The sequence below is a fragment of the Phaseolus vulgaris genome, chromosome 2, assembly GCF_051622355.1.
Source record: "Phaseolus vulgaris cultivar YP4 chromosome 2, ASM5162235v1, whole genome shotgun sequence".
Taxonomy (NCBI): Eukaryota; Viridiplantae; Streptophyta; class Magnoliopsida; order Fabales; family Fabaceae; genus Phaseolus; species Phaseolus vulgaris.
In genome coordinates this window covers 21852948-21861960 of record NC_143499.1, presented here as the reverse complement: position 1 = coordinate 21861960, position 9013 = coordinate 21852948, and positions in this window count along the sequence as shown.

The following is a 9013-nucleotide window of genomic DNA, read 5'->3' as shown; positions in this document are numbered from 1 at the left end:
TTGAAGGTTGTTTTGGTTCTGGCCATCTTGAAGAAAGATAAAAAGGGAAAGGAGAAAGGAAGAAAAACGAGGGTTCAGAAGTAGCAACGGCGTGACTCAATGAAATGCAACTATCGAAGAACGCAAACAATGTTAAATGCAGGAAAACCTAAAGTGCATAAATCTTAAACAGACCAAGAGCCGTTATAGCATGTTATGAGTAGCGGAATCATGAAACAAGAGCAAGTCATGAAATAAAAATCATACCTTTAAGCAGTTAAAGTTTGAAGGTCGAGATGGATGAAGGAGAAGCGAGAGCGTTTGAGAGAAAGAGAATGATCGAAGAAAGTTTCAGCGAAGTGATGGAACAGTGAAGAAGCGCGAGGTTTTGAAAGAGTTTAACGTAAACAAGGGAGCAAAAACGACAATAAGTCCTAGCCATTAATCCAACCACGTGTGCGCAGATTAAAACGAGTACAGAGAAACGTCACATCGGTGCACTGTTCATGTCCTTTCTCCCAGCGTCACGTAGGTCGCCAAGGGCGATGACTTAGTCTCTTCGCTGAACAAGTTAACAGCTCGAGACTGGGGGCTTGTGTACCGATCATTCATCGGACATCGATGATCGCTAGTAATGGTGGGCCACGTAAGCTGGGTCCCATAAGCAGCATGAGCCAGTGTCCCACAAGCGGCATGAGCCAATGTGTCGATTAGTTGTCGGACGTCAATCACCAGGATATGCCAACGTGTCCTCGGCAACAGAGTAAGGCCGATGTGACATCAGGCATCGGTGGTTCAAACAGCTACATTGGGCCACGAAAGGTGGGTCCCAGTAAAGACACCAGTTATCAGTAAAACACCCAAAGGTAAGGGGGAAGCCTAAGTCACAGGGTGCCCATGCTTGTCGTGTGGATAGCGCAACTGGGCGCGGCATGAGTAAAGAGTCTTGGAAGCCACGAATGCCCGTTAGGGTTAGGGTTTCCAAGGGAAGTTGCATGCATGGCATGTGAATAGTAAGGGCACCCCCAGAACATATGGCCCTAGAGGTTTGGTGAACAAGTTGGTACCTAGGTGACCATTCTGTTAGAGGTTGCACTCCAGCAAGGGGAGCCTTACGCGCTAGATTACACTAAGATTGGGTAATAGCGACACAAGGGCATTCCTCCAGAAACCCTAAATGCGAGTAACGGAAACAGAAGAAACCCTAGACTATATAAAGGGTAGTAAGAAAACCCACAAGGTACGCTGTTTCTGAGATTAGAACTATTACACTCACATACTGTTTCTTAGCCCCAATATTGACTTGAGCGTCGGAGTGCAAACGGCCTCTAGGGAGCCCCTTTTGTCTTTGCAGGTACAAGGTGTTTCGATCCAGGAGAGCACAAACCTAGGAAGAGATAGGGGCGTGAGATCGTCGTTAGAGTCAACCGACAATCGAATCAATCGGCAAGAAAAGGAAGTTATGGGCCTTGTATTTTAGGCCAAAGAAGAGAAAGATATAGAGTTTTCCATCATTCGTCTAGTTTAAAGTTTTGCAATTGAAATTCTTAGTTTTTAAAACATTCTTTTAGTTTCATTCTTTAGAAAAACTCTTTGTTTGTGTTGAAGAAGTTTCATTGGAAGGAGATTTGTGAAGTACATTGGGATAAGTTCTTCCTAGGAAAGACTTGGTACTTAAGAGTGTCCATTGTGACCCACCACTCTTTCTTAGGAATTTACCTTGTGTGTTAAACTCACTTTCCTTCTTATGAAAAATATTTTAAATACAAAAAATTAAAATGTCTATGTATACTTCTCATTATAGTAGAAGTGATTCATGTTTTTCATCAAAAAAATTGAAAAATATTTCTCAAAAACTTAAGTCACTTCAACTGTGGAGGCAACAAGAGGTTATTCAAAATGAAAAGGGAAAAATTGAAAGAGATACCCATCTTGCCATTTTTGAGAAGGAACTTAGAATTTTAAGGCAAAAAGAGGAGAAAAAAATTAAAGAAAAAACAAAGCAAAGAACATCCAAAGAACCTGGAAAAAGAAAGGAAGATAGGGTATAGATATGAAAAATTGGGCCAAAAAGGCAATAGTCATAGAGATGAGGAGCATAGTCATAAAAGAAATATTTATAATCCTTATTATAAAAAAAAAACGGAAGGGATGTGTTTTCAGCCTAGAAGTTTATATTATTTTACAAAGCCTGAAGTATACATTCCTTACTTTAATGCAAATAAAAAGGTTGAAGCATATTTAGAATGGGAGACAAAGGTTGATCAAATCTTTGAAAAACACCAATTGGATGAATTTAGCATATTTTCCATGGCTACCCTAAGTTTTCAAGAATATGCTAGATCTTGGTGGACACAAAGGGAAACTGATGTTAGAATTGACGGAAAATCAGAAGTACTGAATTGGGATGAATTGAAGATGTGTATGAGAATAAAGTTTGTTCCACCTTCATATGTGAAAAAGAAAAATCTTAGAGAAGAAATGAAAGAGCTTGTAGAAAAAAGGAAGAAATTTTATAAATAGAGAAAAAGAATGTTAGAAGAGAAAAGGAATTTAGAGAAAAATTACAAGCTCTTAAAGAAAAAAAGATACAGGAAAAGAGAGAGAGAGAGACAAAAAAATAATTAAAGGAAAATTCTTTTTCTGGAGTTGAACAAGACATTGACATAAACTTTTCTCCTAAAAAAAACCCTTGTGAGAATATGCTTGAAGAAAAATCTGTGTCTGGAGCTGAACTAGATATAAATATAAATTGTTCCTCCACAAAAAATATAGATAAATGTTTTGAAAAGGAAGAAGAAAAGGAAACCCACATAGAAGAAAAGTCTTTTATGACACCCCTTGAAAGCATACCTGAGAAGGAATCCTTAAAGGGGAATTGTAATACTTTGAACTCTTCTTTTCAATTATATAATGCTCATTCTTCTTCACAAAAATCTCAAAAACCAAACTTTGTAATGTTGTTGCCTAGCTTGGACAATAAACAACACAAAGTGAACAAAAGTATTTTTGAAAACGACCTTATGATTTTTCTTTAAAAAAAATTAAAGATAAAGGGCCTTATTTTTGTTTAGTTTTCTTTTGTTTTAATTTTCTTTTGAAAAAGAAATTTATATCATGTTTGTTTGATGTTTATTGTAGATTGACGTTTGACCCAGGAGGGAAACATCAAATAGACAGAGGCTGCTGTTATTGAGCATCATTCAAATCTGATGACAGATCCTTTTCAAGAGGGAGGGGATGATGGCAACCGTCTAGCCTCGAAAATTTCGATCAAGAAGATAGACGAAGATCGAGCTTTAATGAAGAGTTTGTAGAGTCTTTTTCTTCTTCTTAGCCTTATAAAAATTGTATAAAGTAGTTAGGAAGTTTTGGGCCTTGTATTTTGGGCCAAAGTAGAGAAAGTTGTAAATAGAAAACAAAGTAAAGTGTAAAATAGTAAAAGAGGGGTGCAAATAGAAATGTAGGCAAGTAAGTCATGAGGCTCCACATGTCTTCTCCTCAATGGAGAGGATTTGCACCAATAAGGTGGCGATACTTGTCGCAGTCTCATTTGAGAGGTTTTGAGAGACATTCTCCTATAAATATGAGTCTCTTATACATGAATTTTTAACTTGGAATTAGTAATGAAATGCAACCTATTTTTCCTCCCTAGGTTAGTCTCCTTCAAGACTTAGCCTAGACTCTTTCCTAATGAGTTGGTCTCACCTCTCACTCTCACAGATTTCTAACTCCCCTTCAATCCTTGGAAACTACTCTTGAGTTTCTTTAATGCTTCTGCTCCTCATATCTCCTTCATCATCCATCCAAAGAAGAAATTACAAAGATCAATACCATAAGAAGAGCTTTTTTCCATCATGTACCCTATATAAAGAGGTGCTTGGCTCATGAAATTCGAAGATCAAATACATGAGTGAATTGCTACCAAGTTTGCATGCTTTCTCACTCCTTTGTCTAAATTCTCTAGGGTAGACACCTTGATCTTCTTCTTCACCTTTTCCAAGTGATATGACTCAACCAATCACTCTCCCTACTTCTCATGCACCTTCAAGGACACATTGATCTTCTTTTTCACTTTCTCCAAGTGATATGGCCCAACCAATCACTCTCCCTACTTCTCACACACCTTCAAGGAAACCATAGCTCCATTGGAGACATCCTTGTCTGCCACATCCACTGAGCTTCCGCACACCACCTCAAAAATTGCAAAGAAATCCAATTGGAATGAAGGCTACACCGTCATTTGGTATCTAGAGCTTCGGTTCTTCAAGAGATAAGTTCCTTCTCTTCATTTTATTTTTGTGTGTTCTTCATTTCCGTGTTTTTCATCATTTGATTCTGAATTGTCTTGTTGTTTTTAATTTCAATTTCATAATATGTTGCTATTTTAAATTTCAGTTCGGTTGTTCAATTGTTCTTGAGAAAACTGGTTTTCAAATTGTTTTAGGATTCCATTGAGTATGTGTTGTTCTGTTTTTTTATTTTAATTGAGTCTTCTTGATATTTAAATTGGTGCAAATTTTTTTGTGGTTGAGCCATTTTAATTTTTGAATCCATTCAAGTATAATCAATGTCATGTTCATCCAAAATTGTCATCAATTCTATGTAGTACTTTTGTTGTTAATTTTGGTTGCTTGTTTTTAATTTTGGTGCCTTTTTATTTTTCCAGATTTGAGTTCAAACTTGTTGTTAGTTCCATACAAGTTCATTTTCCATCCAATTCTATTATGTTTTTAAAGTTTGCAATGTTTTAATTCCAGTATAGGTTTTCCTCTATTTCACAGTTTATGTGTTGGCTGAAAACGCTTATCAAAATTAATTGCATTGGTGAAAATTTTTGAAATTTTGGTCTTGAGCAGTTTGATCTGTTAAGAAAAAGTTAAAAATTAAAGTATATCAAAATTCAAAATAGAAAAAAATGGTAAATGAAAAACGAACAGAATGCAAAAAAAATATGACTATGGAAAATTTGAATCGATAGTGAATTTGAACCAAATATTGCAATTATTTGGCGCACTTTTTTTTGTAAAGTTCTAGCGCCTACATTTAGCTTAAACATTGAATCTTCTGTGGTTAAAATTTCAAATTCAAATCTGAAGTAATTTGTCCAACATAAATTCGGAAAGTTGAGAAAATTTTACAAAAAAAAATTCCATAATGTTGTTTTGGTTTTATTCATCTATTCTAGTTCCATTTTGCGTGCTACCTTTTTCTACTGAAATTTATTTTATTTTTTTTCAATTTCTTGACCACTGTTTCAACTCATGTAAATTACCAACTCCATTTGCAGTAGTCCTTATTTTTAAATTTGAGTTTTGTTGCATTAAACTTGTTTGACCTCTCTTGGTGGAAGTGACCTAAAGTGCTTTGGTGAGTTGTGGAGCTGAAGTTTTTTGGTGCAAGCTACATCATTAAAGAGGTAAAAACCGAATATCAAAGGTTGAATATCCTAAAGAGGCATAGCAAGGGACAGTAGCAAACTTGCACAAAAATATAAACAAAAGGAGCTATAAGTGAAGGAGTGCATAGAATATGTCTTAAAAATTTTGTGCATCAAAATTGTTGACCTAATTTTTCTTTGTATTTCATTGAGTTGTAATTTTCAAGAATTTGATTAATTAGTGGATTTAAATTTTGTTTAGTCGGTAAGTGTGTCTTCAAGGTTCCAAGTGCCAAGAAGTCTTACCTTAGGAATTCAACTAGTTTTAAAGCTTTCTAGATAGCAATTTTCATTTTTGTTTTATTGCCTTGCATTGTTTCTTGCATAAAATTTTGTTTCATCTTTGATTGTGCTCTAAGTAAATTGCTTAGAGAAAGGTTTGTGAAAGTGTTGTGGGATAGTATCTAGCAAGAAAAGGCTTGGTACTTAAGAGATCCTAGTGATCCACCTCCCTTTCCTGGGAAATTACCTACTTCATTCCATCTATCTTTCTCTTTGGGAATTACCTTTATCACATAACTCTAAAAATGTCTACTCATTCTTCAAATCATAGTGAAAGTGATAGAAAAATCACAAAATCTCTTTTGAGACAATTGGCTGAAGATTTTCAATCACTGTCACTTAGCCAATTGCAGCTTGAGGCTCAAAATTTTGGAAGATAAGAAAGAAAGAGTTGCCCATCTTGCAATATTGGAAGAGGAGTTGAAAAATGTAAGTGAAAAAGATGAATACATAAGAAAATTAAAAAAAAAATATTCACATGCATCTAGTTCTAGGTCGAGTGACTCACATTCTGAGGGGAGTCTTAGAGTTAATGACTATTATCAACCTCCACCTAGAAAAACTAGAAGAGAAATCCAAAAAGAGACTAAGCTAGACTTACCTCATTTTTATGGAAAGGAAAATGTTAAAACTTATCTAGATTGGGAAATGAAAGTAGAACAACTTTTTTCTTGTCATCATGTTAGTGAGGAGAGGAAGGTACCCTTAGCCACTTTAAGCTTTCAAGGAAATGCTATGTATTGGTGGACAACCCTAGAGAGATAAGCGCCTCCACAAGCACCCTCCCATTGAATATTGGAATGGCCTTAGAGGAGCCTTCAGATGCCGACATATTCCTTCTTACTATAATAAGGAGTTGAAGGATAAGCTCCAAAGACTCCAACAAAAGAACATAAGTGTAGAGGAGTATAGGCAAAAGATGGAGCTTTACATGATGAGAGCCTCTATTAGAGAGGAAGAAACCACCATAATAGCAAGGTTCTTTAGTGGTCTCATTCTTGAGATAAGAGATAAAGTAGAACTCTTTTCATATATGGACTTGAATGACTTAATCCAACTTTGTATAAAAGTTGAACAACAAATTTTGAGAAAAGGGTCAAGTCATAAGGAGAGTTCTTACAATAACTCTTATCCCAAAAGAGAGTACAAGAAGGAAAGGGAGGATAGTGTCTCAAAAAATAAAACCAAAGAAACTCCCAAAAGTATAGGAAAAGATGTGTCTACCCCACCAACCCGCAGTAGAGACATCCAATATTTTAAGTGTCTTGGTAGAGGTCACATAACATCCCAATGCCCAAATAGAAGAACCATGATCTTAAGAGGGAGGGTTGATTATAGCAGCCAAGATATTGAGTCTAGCGGGAAAGAAGAAAAAGAAAAAAAAGTGAGGGGGCATATCCTTATGAGAGGGAATTATTGATGATCAGAAGAACCCTTAACAACCAATCTAGCATGAACCATGAATAACAAAGAGAGAACATCTTTCATACAAGATGTAAAGTTTTAGAAAAAATTTGTTCTCTCATTGTGGATAGTGGATCTTGCTGCAATTGTTCTAGCACTAGGTTGGTTAAAAAGCTTAATTTACCACTTATTCCCCACCCAAAACCTTACAAACTTTAATGGTTGAATGAAGATGAGGACTTAATGTTGAGTCTATGAGTGTCTAAGTTCAAGAAGGGAGGTGAATTGAGCTTTTAAAAGTTTTCACAAACAAAAATTGTTTTCCAGTAATCCTAAGAAAAAGAACAAATTGATTTTAAAAAGAACAGATTTATTTTTTGATTACTTTTTCAAAACCAGAACCTTAATCTGATTAGCTTGAGATTAAAAGATAGTTTTTTCATAACACTGTAGGATCTTTTACTGCAACAAGATTTATACCCAGAAATTAAACTTTGAATTTTTAGCAGATGATCTTGAAAAGAATGTAAATCTTAAAAGGAGTTAGTTTAAAGATTTATTACACTCTTTAAACAGCCAACACACAGATTCAGATATTTGCAAACAACCAAGAACTTATTCAGGATCTTTGAAGAATAGTATGAACAAACGCAGAAAGAACAGATTTAATTTTGATTCAACAAATTTATTTTCTGGCAGATTATCAAATTATGCAGAAAAATACTGCAGGGATTGAGAAGAAAGATGAACACACAATTTATATTGGTTCACTCATCAAGAGCTACGTCCAGTCTCACCTCACACCAAGGTGAAATCCACTAAACAATACAAAACCAATTACTAGACCTTGTGGTTCTTGAACCCTTCAAGAACAAGGCATACACAATGCTGAAAAACCTTATTTCAGCAACAAGAACGCTCTAAGAAACCCTATCAAGAAGTATCTACACAACCACCTTTACACAAGAAGGAATAAGGAAAAAAGATGCAAGAACCCTAAGAACAACAACACCCTTCTGTTGTTCAGCAATGACAGAACCTCAACCCTTGACCAAGGCACACAATGAACAAGCACACTTGAATTTCTTTAAGAGAACCATTCAAGAAAACATTCAAAGCTTTTGTCCTCAATGAAAACTCTTTGATCTGAGTTCAAAAACATGATCACCCAATTTTTACATGTGAGATGTGCCTCTCTTTATATAGAAATCAGTTTATAACAATTTTTCAAAAAATATTTGAAAGTTGTTATAAAAAGAACAGGTTGAAGTTAAAATAAACAAATTGTTTTTCTGAAAGCACTTCCAGCTCATCTTAACAAAAATAACGAGCTGCAACAAACTGTGTGGTGCCCTAACAGAATTTTTGAAAAACATTTCACCAGTTCAGAAATAAATCTATTGTTTTACAAATCAACAGATTTATTTTTGTGCAGTAACCCGATTTTGAGAAAACTTAAGGTAGCTGATAAAAGAGTTTTGAAAAACTTTTTATGCTTGATCTTACCTCCTTGGTTAAGGATATGAAGTAGGTTACTAAGCAAAAGGCCACCTTAAACACACTCTAACCTACTCTAACTACTAGAACAACATTAAAAACTTCAAAGCAAACTATACATCTTTCTACATCAAACATACACATTAAAACTAGTGAACAAGAAGCTTCATCCATCTTAAACACTTAATTGTTGATAATGTTAGAATTGTAAGCTTAAAACAAGAGGGGGGAAGGTGAATTGTTTTCAAACGTTTTTCGCAAACTTTGAAGGTATGGAGAAAGCCTATGAAGAATCAAAGCCAAAGGAATGAGAATGCACAAATCACAAAACTGTTTAAGTTGATTTCCAGAAAATCAACCGGTTGTTTATGCGAATCAACTGATTGCTTTTATCATCAGCTTATAAAAAAA